General features: G+C 38.2%; 1 pseudogene; it reads left to right on the forward strand.

Annotated features, from left to right (window-relative positions):
- The first annotated feature begins 5,173 nt into the window (after positions 1 to 5,173).
- LOC102520073 lies at positions 5,174 to 14,053 on the forward strand (annotated as a pseudogene).
- The last annotated feature ends 2,013 nt before the right edge of the window (positions 14,054 to 16,066 follow it).

Here is a 16,066-nt window from a genome sequence, read left to right on the forward strand (position 1 = left end):
CAATTAATTCAAAATATCAAATCTAGTAATTAAAATGAGAAATTATGTGAATATTTTACAAGAAATACCACATTTCTTCACATGAATATAATCAATATAAATGATACTAACATCAATAGCATAACATCAATACTATATGAATGTTATTGATATTTTAAATATTACTAAATTTAGATTTCAAATGAAAATCAACACACGGTTTGTTTCTTAAGAAATCCTGTTTTCCTCTTAAATATTTAACTTTTCAAATAAATTCCTATTCAAGTATATTTTAATAAATTTGGCATATATAAAATTGTAATTCTTTAATTGCATTATGTTTCACCTCAATGACTTATACTTAAATTAAAACACAACAGATATTTAATACTTTCTTTATGAAAATGACTTGTAAATTAGGGAAGAATTTAAGAGATAATCTATTATCTCTTAGACTAAATACACTAAATAATCTATACTTCCAATACTTTTTTTTTTTTTTGAGAAACTGTTGGATTTCAGAGAAAATGTGTCAACAATCTTCAAAATAAACACAATGCCTACTGCATAGTGCTAATAATAGGAGTAGAATCAAATCACAAATATGTAAAAATGGACGTTTTTATTAGTGTCTTTTAGTTGACATTAAAAGGCATGGCAGGATGGTCTACAAAAGATTCCAGCATTTCATTAGCATCTAATCATGACCGCCACCCACAACCACAATCTGTACCTCTTCTGCCTATCCAGTGAGCAAAATATCACTCACATACTTCCTTACCCCTTCGAGCCTCCACCCTTCTCTCACACCTCCTCCCACACAGATACTTCATCAAATACTTCTTTCCTCTATAATCCAACAGCTCCCTTATATTTGGCACATTCTGTTGAAATCCACTGTTGGTTCCCCCAGAAAGTAATCTCCTATGGGCCAGGACTATATAATTTTAATCATACAGAACATGCATTTTTCTAAGGTGCACATGCAAACACATATACAACAGAAATGTTAACTGCTGGGCCTGAAGTGTTTTCATCTTTATAAGATAATGGTAAATTATCTTCTAAAGTGGTTATACTAGTTTCTACCACAAGTGCGTTAGGAGTTCCCATTGCTTTACACTCTAACTCTTGACATTGTCAGACTTCTCAATTTTGCCAGTCCGATGGCTGTAAAATGGCACCAGTATCAGCTAGTCATTGCCACATACGAACTACCCCAAAATTTAGTATCTTAAAACAACACCCATTTATTATTTCTCACTAGTCAAGGGTAGACTAGATAATTCTGCTGATCTCGGCCAGGCTCTGTTGATCTCACTTGGGCTTGCTCATGGCTTGCAGACAGCTGTCAGGTCATCAGTGAGTTGGTTGGTCTAGGACGGCCTCACAATGCAGCTCTGTTCCATGGGTCTCTCATCCTCCAATAGGGAAGTCTAGGCCTGTCCTGATGCTTAAGACAAAAGAGCAAGAGAAAGAGCAGAAACACACAAGTGCTTGTGTAAGCTCTGCTTATGATAAGTTTGCTATTGTCAGGTTGGACATGATCGAGACCAGAGGCAGTGAGGGAGTGCAGTGCCAAAGCATGTGGATTCTGAAAACTTGGGGCCATTGGTGTATTCAATCTTTGTGCGTGGTTTTAATTTGCATTTCCTTGATTAATATGGAGGTTAAATATCTTTTCATATGTTTATTGGCCATTGGTGTTTCCTCTTCTGAAAAGCCTCTTCATGTCTCTTGTTCATTTTTATACCAAGATTTTGTCTTTTTTATTCATTCAGAATATATTATTATTATTATTACTATTAATATGAATGTTAATCCTTTGTCAGGTATACGTGGGTTTCAAATCTTCCAGTTTCTAACCTTCTTTTTACTTTTTCTTTACTACAATCAATTCATAATTTTTTTTCTTGTGTTTTTGGTGTACATGTGTGCTTTTTTATATCTTATTTATGACCTCTTTCCATATTCCAGATCATTAGGATACTTACATTCTTTTCTGATATTTTTAAAGTTTTGCTTTCCACATTTTGGTCCTTAATATATCAGGAATTGATTTTTACATCTGACATGAAACAGGGATCCAACTTTCACTTTTTCCCATGTGGAAAAACACCATATCCTGGCACCATTTATGGAACACACTGTCCTTTGCCCACTGATCTGACTTGCAACAACTATCATATATTAAGTTTCCGTCTGTTTTATCTGTACCTGAGCTTTCTATTCTGTTCCACTGATCTCTTTGTCAACCCCCATGCCAGCATTATACACTCTTATAGCTGTGGTTTTGTAGTGAGTTTTAATATTTATGACAGCAAGTATCAACAATTTGTTCTTCTTCAGGAGGATCCTACTATTCCTGGCAATTTTTTTTTTTCTTTAAAATTTTAGGATTAGGTTATCAAGGTTCATGAAAAGCCTACTTGAATTTAGATTGAAATTGGAGTGCCCCATAGATCAAAATTGGGGAAATTTTGACATCTTTACCACATTCTGTCTCCCTTGCCATTACCATGCTATTTCTCTATGTTTATCTAGGCTTTTATGTTTTTCAGTAAATGTTTATTATAATTTTCTTTCTAAAGGTTTTGCCCAACTTTGTTAGATTTTTTCATAGTTACCTTAAGTTTCTTTCTGCGGCTATTGCAAACCTTTTTTTTTAAAGTTTGTTTTTAACTGTTGCTAGTGTATAGAAATATAACTGGTTTTTATATTATTCCTCGTGAGTTTTTTTGTGCTTTTTATTTGTTTGCATGCAGAAGATCATCTTACCTGAAAATAATTATCCTTTTATTTTTTCCTTTCCAATCCTTATAGTTTTTTAATTTTTTATCTTATTGTTCTGGATACAACCTTTAGTACAATTTTGAACAGACTAACAGTGGTAATAGTGGCATCTTTACTTTAATCCTGATTTTAAAGTGAATGCTTCTAACATTGTCTTCTTTTCTTTGTGACATTACTGATCCAAAAGGTTGGCTCAGAACCCTGTGAAATTTGCAGCAGCCTCAACTGTAAAATATTTCTTTCTATTTAACGGTTTGCTGATTTTTTAGCATCTTATCAGTTAAGCACAGTTATTTTCTAATCCTCATGGATTGTTCTCTGAATTTATTAGTCATGATTCTCACTTCAGAGTTGAATGCTCTTTTCTCCCGTATTTTGCCTCATCAATTATCTAACATATCAAGGTTCAATTGTTTGTGCAGCTCTTGTTTTTGTAAAAAATAAACTTTCTTGGTATTTGTACACTTCCTTTCCTCTATCTGGTTGAATATAATAGAATGAAATTAGTGTTTATCAAACAGCTAAATTTTTAACTAAGGAGTTGATCCAAAGAGAGGAAGAAATAATTAATATTTATTTGTTATTTTTGATATGTGCTTTACGTATTTTAAATGTAATATATATTTACCACATATTATTACATTATAAAATATCCATTTTGATCCACATAAGAATAACTTCTTAAGGTAGTTATTGCTCCATATCGTATCGACTCTAAAATGCATCTTTGTTCACATATTAATATCTCTGAATTCAGAATGCATCTTAAAACTCACATGATTAGAAAGCATATTATTACAGCTTAACTGGCTTTTTTTTTCATTCTTAACAGTGCATAAAATAATGATACATCTTATAACTAATGACATCTTTGATTCAATGAAATATAGCATTTACCAATCTGCAGATGAGAAAATTTGGCCTCAAAAATGTCAGGTAATTTACCCAAAGTATATAGCCAGTAAATTGCATGAACCCAAGTCTGTCATACATTAAAACCCATGCTGTCTTCCAAAAGAATGCACAAGTATATGATAATTAGAACATGCTCATAACTCTTAGTTCCAACAACAGTAATTGCCAATTACCTTGCTAATATCTTTCATGCTTATTATCTAGTCTAATGATATACATTGTCTTTGACAAACATCCATTTTTAAAAAGAAGCTCAACTTAATAATTTATATCAAATGAGGTGCTCATGCAGCATTTAACATTATTTACTCTTTTTTAAAAAATTTATCCACTAATTATTAGTATCTTCTACACACTAGACATTTTTCTAGGAACTATGGGCTATCATAGCCCTGGGCATGATGGAGAAGATTCTTGCTATGCTGGAGCTGATAGTTGAATAGATTAAATAATTCTAGCAACGTTTCTTGAAAATTGGGAAAAGTTAACTTAGAGCTATGAAACACTTGGTCAGTTGTCCAGCAGAGACAACACAGGCAGATTAGTCTATACTCAGAAGACGCTAGTTCATCAACTGACTTGCCCAAACCTGAGCATGAGAAGCCGTAGGACGTTTGTCAGGACCACCCAGGTCAGGTATTGACCAGCAAGAATGATGCCTGAGCTGCTTCATTAGGACTAGACACATACTATGGAATAAAAATTACATGCAGTTTACTAAGCCCTAATTTAAGTATATGTTAACATAATATTTTGGTTTGGGTTTCCAAACCAAACACAGACTCTGAAACAAGTGGTTCAATTGGGAACTCATCCCAAGTAATACTAATAAGAGAATGGGGAAGGAAGACAGGAAGCCAATAAATGGTGTTTCAAAGCATGTTTCTTCTGTGTGTTATTGGAGCTCAGTCTTATGGGGGACTCTGGGAGATAGTTTGGGAATTCGAGATTTGCAGATACTAATATATAAAATAGATAAACAACAAGTTTTTACTGTATAGCACAGGAAACTATATTTAATATCTTGTAGTAAGCTATACTGAAAAAGAATATGAAAATGAGTGTATGTATGTATATGTATAACAACTATTATGCTATATACCAGAAATTGACACAACATTGTAAACTGACTATACTTCAATTCAGAAAAAAAAAAGAGCATATCTGAGTCTCCTGCTGAGAGGTGAGGGGACTGGGCTATGCACCCACCATCTCCCACTGGCCGTTGGTTGGAGCCTGCTGGGCAATGTGTGTGGGAGTGGTGACAGGTGATGGGGTGTTGGTGGTGATGGTGGCTAATTCACCTCTGGATTCTCAAGAAAGCCCTTAGGGCTGAGACAAAGAGTTACAAGTTCTGGCAGCTGAAGTCTGGTAAGAGAAGTGCTCCAGAGGGAAACAAGTAGAGCTACACCTACAACCATCATAACAAGCATAGTGTCTAGCTCTGATTTTCATTCCAAGGAATGAAAGGAAACTTTCACCAGACATGGTTGAAGGCTCATCTTCATCCTCCTTTCAACACGTTGGTGCTGCATCATTTACTGGTCCCTTTTTGGGTTCCATTGCTATTCAGGTACCAGTGTGTTTGCCTTAGAGAGGTAACACACTGTATCACTTTGTCATGTCACTGTGTAGAATTTCTCTCCATTCTGCTGTATTTCAGCGTCATCACTGACTAAGTCGAGGTAGGATTGTTTTCCTCCCTTGAACAACTCTCTGAAATGTCTGCACAGTTCTCATTTTGCCCACAGTCATTTTATTGTAGTAGTGGAGTGGCAGCAAGAGCAGTCATTACACCTACCCTGATCTGAGAGAGACAGAGAACAGCTCCTGGATTGGATGAGATTTGGCACTGGTTCCTCCCTTTCTGCAGAAGTGATTGGCTCTTGGACACTTCTGCTTTGGCACTAAAAGACATTTTTCCTCCCCAGCTATAGGACGAAAGGGTTTCTTCTTATTTACCTGTGTCAGGCTATCAGCCATGAGTAATCAGCTGTCTCTAGGCTGATATTTTTAATATCAGTCTTTACATTTAATCCTGTATTTTACAGAGAGTTGGTATAACATAAAATTCCAAGGGCAGCCTCTGGCATCCAACTTCATTGGTTAAATTCTGCATCCCCACCCCTCCTATGCCTCACTTCCTTATCTGCAGAATAGAGAAAATGATAACATCTCACTCTTGGAGCTGTCATGGGAATTGAACGGGTTAACACGTACAGCACTTAGAAAACTGTCTGAGGTGGGTGGGAATAGCTCAGTGGTAGAGCACATGCTTAGCATGCATGAGGTCCTGGGCTCAATACCCAGGACCGCTATTTAAAAAAAGACAAGAAAAGAAAAAAACTGTCTGACACATAGTTAGAACTCAGTAAATATTAGCCATTTTTCAACTTGGCCCTGATTAGAGCTTACACTTTCTTTTGATGTCAGAACTTTTTGAGCCTGTCATTTAGTAACTAAAGAGTAAATAAAATAATTCTAGGATGTTGTCACTTGAAGCAGAGTGAGAAGTTAAAAGAAATAACTTATTTGCTCTGTCACATTCCGTAACTAATTCAAAACTGAAATTGTTCCTAATTGGCAAAGGACAATTATCCTGTAACACACCACTCTACTCCTCACCTTTTACCTGAATTAACAGGAAACCTGCAAAATGAACTAGCACAGTTCTGAGCTGCCTCTTCCCTCCTCCAATGAGTCACTTAACTTGAATTACCTAGTAGTTCATTTGAGGAAAGGAGCAACTGCAAAAAGCTGGCAGTCTCCCAAATGCCTGGTAGCACAGCTGAGATAAAAATATAGGTGTTTATGTACGATGACATTATTGGGATCACAAAGTTTTCCTAAGATACACTCTGGCTAGCAAATGGCTCTATTCTCCCCTCTGTCTGCAGGCTTGCCTCTTGGAGAGATGTGTTGCTTTTATAAAGAAGCATTAGAGTCACTGCTCTTAGAGTTGACTTCTGTCCATTAGCTCATTTTATCCTCATGACAATCTGGTGAAGCACATGGAACAGGTAGTTTTTATTCATATCTTACGGACTCGTTCCTCATTAGGCTTAAGATTGTGTAGCTATTCATGTGCAATCCTAAAAATAGGACCCACTTTTCGGGCCATTTGGGACTAGAATCATGCAGTTCTCTTTTCCTTACCCTATTTTTTGCCTGGAGATGAAACTAAATGAAACCAAATAATAACAATAATAATAGCAAAAATACAAAACAAAACAAACTCTTCAAGTTTGTACCTGACTTCAGTCAGATGTATCTAAGAAGCTTTCTTCTCCTTTATGACACATTACAAGACCATCTAGGAACTTGAGAAAGTTTGCTTTCCATGGGTTGTTTGTTCTGGAGGAGTAGAAGGAAAACACAGATAGGCAAACAGGCTTCCAGAGAGAGACTCACCTCTGAGACGGTCCCAGGGATGCAGGCACGATCAGAATAGGTTTAGCAAATGTTTAACTTCTCTGTGCTTCAGTTGTCTCTTCTATGAAAACTAAGGGCCATGATACCACACATACCTACCTTATAGGATTAAGTACAATAATGTAACTTTAAAGCAGGCAAAGTTTTTTTAATTAGCACACACAAAGAATTACTCATAAAAGAAAAGACGGGTACATCAGACTGCCTTAAAATCAAGAACTTCTATTAACTGTAAGAAACCATTAGCAGGGTGAAAAGGAAAGGACAGCAGATTATATTTTCCAGAATGTCTGTGATAATATTTCCCATGTCGTGTGCTCATTCAGAACTTTGCTGCCATCCTATCTAAAGGTACAGTTTATGTTCCTCCCTTGAATCTGGATGGACCTTTGTGACTATTTTGACTAATGGCAGAAGCAATGCTACGGGACTTCCAAGGCTAGATTGTTAAAAAAAAAATACAGTTTTCATTTCTCTTGGGACATTCATTCTTGGAATCCATCCACCACACTATGAGGAAATATAAACCATATGAAAAAGCCCATCTGGGTGGGAACCAAGGCCTTCATCACTCAACCCAGCTAATAGTCAGCGTCGACTTGCCAGCCTCGTGAGTGAGTCATCCGAGAGCAAATGTTCCTGCCCACTGTAGAGCTGCCCCAGTTGAGGCTTGGTGGGGGAGGCAGAGGGAGTGCCTTTGGGGGAGGAGTTGGGCAGAAGCTGCTTGGGCCTGAAGCTATTATGGAAACATAAGAGCCTTGAGTACGCTGCTGGTGAGAGCTTAAAATAAGTGAGGAGAGTGATTTGGAAACTAGGGGTGGGGGTTGGGGGGAAGGAACCCTATGATATAGTGATGGAAAGTTTAACAACACTGTAACCTGTGGCTATGTGGAAAATAGAAAATCTGCATAATGAAGTAGGTGATATAGCCAAGGACATTTCCACACAGAGTGTTGTGCGTACCACCTGGCTTCTTCTCACTGCCTGTAGTAAAATAGGTGAGGAGAGAGAGAAACTAAATAAGGAGAGAAATAAACTGGGCATCATAGAGGGTCTGGGACTGGTTGGGCTCAAAAATGAAGTTATTTCTTATTCCCAGACTCATATGGTAAAAAAGAAAAAAAGCTCAAATTAAGAAATGACTTTAAGCAGAGATCAAATCCAGGGCATGAGGATGAAAACATGGTCTGAAGATGAAACTGAGGGTGTGCCACTAAGTGCCTTTGTTAAGACCTGATAGTATTTCACAGACCCTTGCAAACTGACAAATAGTCCTTAATGAAGAGACTCTTAAGCAATAGGGCTTCTCAGAATACCAGTCCGTTTACAGGGAGTTCAGCTTTACAAGGAGCCTGGTTCTTACAGAAGGGTTACAGAGAGCCAACCAGAGGGAAGGGCTTGTCTCGAAATGACATGGAGGTATGGTTTTGCATAATGTTTGGACTCTTGATTTTAAAATAAATCCATAAAGGTTTTTTTTTAAAGGAATTGTAAGAGTTTGGACTAAAATGGACCAAGACAGTACACAATGGAAAGAGGTTTGGAGACCTTCAAACATCTATGGACAGGAAGAAGGCTTAGAAAACTACTCAGCTGCAAACACAGGCTACATTTATTGGAGGAAGAAGGATAATCCTGAAGGTGGAACCAAGAGCCCAAAGACTGAAACTAAGAGCCACAGAGACTCATTACCAGGAAGTGGACTCAGCCCTGCATGTACCCAGCCAGAATACAGACCAGTAACTGTTGTATGCCTCCCAACCCTCACCCTCAATTTTAACCAAGAGTGTTTATTGCAACTCGCCTATGACTGTTGCATTATTGTATGTTGGGAATGTGCCGGGCAGACAACTTTAGTTCACAGGTCTTCAGATAAGGATGGGGATGGAGGTGGATGGTATTCAAGGAACTGTACCTGAGAAGCCTTATCCACATCAGGACCAGATTTAGATGATAAGCTCATCTTGGGACCTCAAGCTTCAGATATTGTTATAATGAGATGAGATGCTGGGAGATCTTTGGGAAGGAGGTAAGTATATCTTGCCTGCGAGAGGAATGTGGATTGTGTCCAGATGGCATACTGTAGTAGATTTTATTTTCAAAAAATTGCCACAGAAATATTTTTGGCCTCACATGTTCTTCCAAATAGTTGCCACTCCCCTCAATCAGAAGGTGGAATCTATGTTTTCTCTCCTAAACCTAGATAGGTCTTTGCAACTGCTTTGATTAATATTCAGTGGTGTAAATGATACTATGTGGCTTCTGAGGCTAGACTATAAAAAGTGATTCAACTTCTGGATCGTTCTCTTGGGACATAAGCCTTTTGGATCCCTGAGCCAGCCACCATGTAGGACGTGCTGAAGCCCTACGCTAAAGAGGCCATGAGACAAAATTACATCAAGTTATAGGGAGATACCTGAGGAGCTCCACCTCTTCCAGTCTCCAGCTGTTTAAGCCCAGGCATCAGGTATGTTGAGATTTCAGATAATGCCAGTCCTGCTCACCATCTGAATGCAACCTCACAAGAGACCCAAAGTGAGGACTGCCAGCTGAGCCCAGTAAACTCCCACAATCATGGAGAGAACATTAAAATAATTGTTCTTATTTTGAGCCACTAAATTTTGGGGTAATACGTTGTATATTGTTAGATAACCAACACAGCAAGCTAGAATTCAATAAGAAAAACAACACTAAAAAAAATATGGCCCAAAAGACCCTTCACAAAAAAGGTTTCCCAAATGGCCAGTAAGTGTATTAAAAAGTGCTTAACATCATTGTCATTGGGGAAATACAAATTAAAACTACAAGATGCACCAGATGGCTAGAATTAAACACTGATAATATTAAGTGTTGGTGATGATGTGGAGCAAATGTAATTATCTTAGAAACTGCTAGTAAGTGTACAAACTGGTATAACCATTTTTGAAAACTGTTTGGATGTATCTACTAATGTATACTAAATGTATTTCATGATTCAGTAATTCCACTTTGACATATATATCCAAAAGATAGCCATCAAAAAAAAGAACATGATAACATTCACAACTTTATTTATAATAGCCTGAAACTAAAAATAACTCAAATGTCTTATCAAAACAACCATGGATAAATAAATTATGATATAGTTACACAATGGAAAACTACATAGCAATAAAAAATGAATAAACTACTGCTACATGCAACAACATGGATGACTCTCCTACACACAGTGTCTGATTCCATTTGTATAAAGTTCAAGAACAGGCAAAACTAAATTATGATGATAGAGCTCAAAATAATGTTTACCATGGAGGAGGTAAAGGTATTGTCTGGGAATGAAGGAGTCTTACTGGGTGTTGGAAATCTGCTATATCATGATCTGGGTATGGAAGGTAGTTACATAGTGCATAATATACAAAAATTCGTTGAGATTTACATTCTACAATAAAGCTCCATGCACCTTACTACATGTCACACCTCAATGAGATGCTTTAAATGCATATAAAACACATATCACTGTACCTGGCACATAGTAAATGTTCAGTAAATGTTTGACATCATGAACCCAGCTGCTCCTTGCAATAGTCAGTTAATACTGAAGGTTGGTGAAGAACCCATAGTACTTGTGCTCTCCAGTGGGGAGATTCCCTGCATCCCCTGTGAGTCTGAGTTCTCTGAGTGTTAAATGTGACTAGAAGAAGGACACTGAAGAAGCAACCTGACCAATTTGTCTTCTGAGGTTCAGGTTTGATAAAGCTCCCAGGCAAATCTGTCTTATTCCAAGTGAACTATTCACAGTAGAGTTTCCAGGAAGAGTAAACATAAAATAGAATTCTGTTTAACCCCAGGGTTGGGACTAAGGTGATAAAAAGGCTTCAATAAATGTAATATCTGTTAATCTGGTGTCTTCTCCAGGGTTGCCCTTCAGAAAACAAACACTATACAAGATGGTGCATTTTATAGGGAATGTAGCCAATTAACAGCCTAGATAGATAATCAGCAAACAGAAATGACTGGAGAAAGTCTCAAACACAGATGGACTGGTTTGATTAAGAGTTTCTTTATCATAGTTCAGAAGGAAGCTATGATTACCAAAACAGCCATCAACAGAAAGGAACTTATGGCTGCATGGACCAGAGGAAATTTACCAGTTCCTCAAGTGTGGATGACAAGAGGGTAGTTGACGTGTTTGCCAACTACCAATATCTGTAGGAAATGTTTATCATTTAACCTATATGTTTGGTCTTCCCAATGAACCATCCTCACTAAAGCTCTGAGGACCTCAACATGATGGTCAACAACTACCCTTGACTATAGACTAAAGTCTCCCTAGAAAATCCCTGTTCCCTAATTTTTCAAGACAAGAGCAGTCTATCAAATATATATATATTTCAAAGGAACCTGAAAAGATGAACACAAAATATTCATGGAGATAACTTTGATCCCTCCAAATAGTCTTTCTCTGCTCATCCTTGAAATCTCTATTTGCTCGTTTCTTATATTCAAACTGTGACTGAGTCCTAAACATACCTGGCATCCACCCTCCTCTCTCTGTAGCCACCCCTATAGACTGTGCTTCCTTCCTGTTCACCTGCATTACTCCAATGGCCTTATCTGACTGGTTCCATACTTATATCTTAGTCCTCACCTACCTCTGCCCTACACTACCATCAGCGATTTTCAAAACATAAATCTGATGACTTTACCACTTTCTCCCTCCACCAAAGCACTTAGATGGCTTCCCATTGCTTTGAGGATAAATACCAAATCCTCAACATGACCACAAGGGGTCCTGCATGATTTGGCTCCTGCCCACCTTTCCAACTTCATACTGGACCATGCCCTCCCCAGCTGCCAACCACACTCAGATCACATCTTGCTTTCTCTTGCCACAGGGCCTTTGAATATGCAGTTGCCACTATCTAGGAAGTTCTTTACCTCTCTCTTCACCTAGTCAAATCCCATCCTTTCTTCAGGTTTCATCTCAAATCATCACTTATCAAGGAAGGCTTCCTTAATCTTGTAGCACTTACCACAGTTTAAAAGATTCCACTTACTTGTTTCATTGATTAATAACCAACCAAACAGAGTAAACAGCAAGCTCCTTGAGGACAGAGATGACGTAGTATTTTGCTCATCTTTGTATCACTATTACTGGGCTTAGAGGCTGGCATATGAGGGTGCTCAATGAATATTTGTTGGATGAATAAATGCGTGAGTTACTGAATCACATTTCAAGGTAGCACAGCCAAGAGTGATCTTTAGCCAGATTCTGGGCTTCTCTGATGCTATGTTGGAGGTAAAACTGCCTCCAGGAATTGAGGAGACACATGACTCATGAATCATGATCCATGACTCAAAAAGCCGTGCCTATGCCCATACTCTGAAAAGTGCTGACTGAAACTGATGAAGCTGTTCATCCAGTAAAGGAGCACCCCATGAGAAAGGAGACTGTAATAGGCCCATAGGAAAAATAACCTCTAATGACACACGTGCTGCTCGTCCTCGTGGTAAGAGGGAGGCTTGCCCTGAGTGGAGATATGATCAGTTGCCATTTTCCCAGCCTGACATCTGACTTTGTTTATTGTAACAAAATCAGCATGTTCAATATACATACCCAATGAGCAAGTCCTGGTGTCTAAAATAGAGGAGAGTGGACAAAGGGAAAATGAAAGCCCAGGATCCATTTCAGAGGTGATGTCAGCTAGAAAGTGAATGGACAAAGAGCTAGAGGTAGAGTTGGAGCTAACCCTATAAAGGAAGAGTGTTTCCCACAGCTCTAGCATAGTGAGGTCCAAAGAAAGTAGGGAGGTTCTGGTTGTAAGTGTTAAAATTACTTGAATAGGTTAAGATTAGAGTGCATCAGATACTCAACTATCAAAAGGTTAACCTTTGTTGCAAGTTTCTGCTTAATCCTGAGAAAGGAGCTGCCTTGAAATGCATCTGAAACCATGGTAAAACGATTACTTGAATGACCTCTTACAGGGATGGGCTCTCTAGCTACCAAGACAAATTGTCCTTGTGATTTCTCCCTGTCAACACTGAAAAGTTAGAAGCCATTTTATTTCACTGGAAAATGAGCTTAACGTGTTGGAGAAAGCCTCATATGAAACGTTCTAGTCCAGACCAGAGATGCTTAGTGTAGGTCAAATGCACATCAAAGCTCTTTTAAGTCACAGGCTTTCAGCTACAATCTAAGAAATTACAGTCATAAGAGACCCTCGGTGCATGAAACGTGGACTCAAATAATGGGTGGTTCCAATATGGTACTGAGTGTATGCAATCACATATCCAATATTGAAATCCAAAACACGACATCTGGGTCAGTGAAAGGAATAAAAAGGAAACATGCAAAACGTGTTTGCCTCACCTTTGAGACAGAGCATAATTAGGATCATTATTCAGCACCATGATGCTTCTCTTCGGCCTGATTAGGAGTTGTGGTGTCACTGTCTGTGGATTTGTGAAAGTCACGCCAAGGTAGATAGGCTCAGTGTGGCACAAAACTTGACAGCTGCCAACGCTCTTTTCTACCATTCTTCATTCTAGGAAGGCAGAGTCTTTAAAAATTCAGTGTTCACCTTCCGCCGTGGCAGCCATTGGGAAGCAGCAGCCGTGGCTCTGCGCTACCCCATGGCCGTGGGCCTCAGCAAAGGCCACAAGGTGACGAAGAACGTGAGCAAGCCGAGGCACAGCCGCAGCCGCAGGCACCTCACCAAGCACACCAAGTTCGTGCGGGACATGGCCCGGGACGTGTGTGGCGTCGCCTTTATGAGCGGCGGGCCGTGCAGCTGCTCAAGGTCTGCAAGGACAAGCGGGCCCTCAAGTTCATCAAGAAATGGGTGGGGACACACATCCGCGCCAGACGAAGAGAGAAGAGCTGAGCAACGTCCTGGCCGCCGTAAGGAAAGCGGCGCCAAGAGGGCCTGAGCCCCTCCCACCCGTCTGCGCGTAATAAAACCTTTTCAGAAAAATAAAATAAAATAAAAATTCAGTGTTCAAAATGGTACCAAGAGGATCTTTGGTGCCTCTGGTAGTGTGGAAGTTCCCGGGTTCCAGTGTCTGTAACTATATTATAAAATTTGTAGAACGGGGTCACCTCTGTACCGTAGAAAAATCCCACCCCTTTCTAGTACCAATTCTTGGGAACAAGGTCCCAAGAATAGAGTAGAATCAACAATGAAGGGGAAATGCTGAGCTACTGGATGTACTCTACTTGAACCAGAAAAATACACATGATTCAAAATTGCAATTGGCAAGTCTCCACAATGCCTGGTGGTGGGAACTTTTCAGTGTTATTAGTAAGAATATTTTTATGTGCTTAAAAAAATGCAGTATTTGAGAATAGGCATAAATTCAACCTCATACCCAAATCTATATACACTATGATCATACCATGCATTTCATTTTCTAGAAATGCAGTGACTCACTCCAAGGTTTACAAAATAAGAAAAATAACTTTAAACAATTTTTAATATTATTGGAGATCTGTTCAGAATCAGATGGATCTATGTTTGAATTTATCTTCTTAAACACTATATAGAAATTATTTTCACTTACACTCTAGTTTTACATGATAAATTCTAGTATAAGCTGTTTAACTCGGTTAAAAAAAGGCTTCCAAAGGGACTCAGAGAATAACAACAAATATAATTAGCATCAAGTAAAAAATACTGTAGTCAAGGATTCAAGTGAATTATTTTTAGTTCCTTACTAGTTTCATTTACTAAACGGAAATCAAGCTTGTATCGATTTTTTAAATGCTAGGATCATAAAGAAACTTTAAAAATTTTAGCACAAGATGTCTTTGCTAGAGATACTGATTTATTAATATATTTCAACCTAGATACAATAGGAATCTTTAACTGCACTGTCCTGAGCACAAATCCATAAATCAACTGGTGGATTTTCCAACAAGTAAATGTAAGCATACTTTAGGAGCCAGGAAAGTATTTTTGAGCAGTTCATTCCACTTGCATTGGAGTTTCAACCACTTCCCTGTGAAATGTCACACATTATACAGCAAATATGCCAGTGTTTGTTGACAGGCTGTCTCTGAGTAATCACTTTACACTCAAGTGGACATTCTGGACACCATGTCTAGACGTCTGCTTATTCAGCTAGAACTTGGGGCTTCTTGGGACTCATCCCAGCCTTGTACTCTCTGCTTAGCCCTTGGTGAATCACTGCCAATCCCCAGAGTCACATTTTTCAGTCTATCAAATTGGATGAAACTCTGCCAGCCTTTTCATCTTCTGTTCTGTACAACTCTCAGTGCTAGGCAAAAATATCATCTCTAAGGATTCTCATGAGGTCTGAATAGATGATGCTGAGAAGAAGCATGCTGTGTCAATAGATGTAAGGCACTTATGATGACATAATTGAACATCCTTATAAAAGTATTGCAAACAAGACAGAATATATTAACTGCTGAGGTAAAGTTCAAATGTTCAGCAGAGAATCACTTTCCTGGCTGCAAAAGTAATACATGTTGGGTTTGGAAAACTGAAGAGGTCAGGTGGGGGGAAGGGGCAAAATAGGAGAAGGGAATTAAGAGGTACAAAGTCCTAGGTATAAAACAAGTAAGTTACAAGGGTGTAATGTACAGCACAGGGAACATAGTCAATATTTTATAATAATTTTGTATGGAGTATAATCTATAAAAGTATCAAATGACTATGTTGTACACCTGAAATTAATATAATATTATAAGTAAACTATACTTCAATTTAAAAAGAACTGTCAAGGTCATTAAAAAAACAAGGAAAGTCTGAGAAATTGTCACAGCCAAGAGGAGCCAAAGGAGACACAACAACTGAATGCAATGTGGGATCCTAGATGAAATTCTGGAACAAAAAGACAAGATATTAGGTTAAAAAAACCAAGGAAATCTAAATAGATTATGGATTGTAATTAATAATAATGCATCAATATTGGCTCATTAACTGTGACAAATGTACTATACTTA

Source organism: Camelus ferus, chromosome 2, assembly GCF_009834535.1.
Source record: "Camelus ferus isolate YT-003-E chromosome 2, BCGSAC_Cfer_1.0, whole genome shotgun sequence".
Lineage (NCBI taxonomy): Eukaryota > Metazoa > Chordata > Mammalia > Artiodactyla > Camelidae > Camelus > Camelus ferus.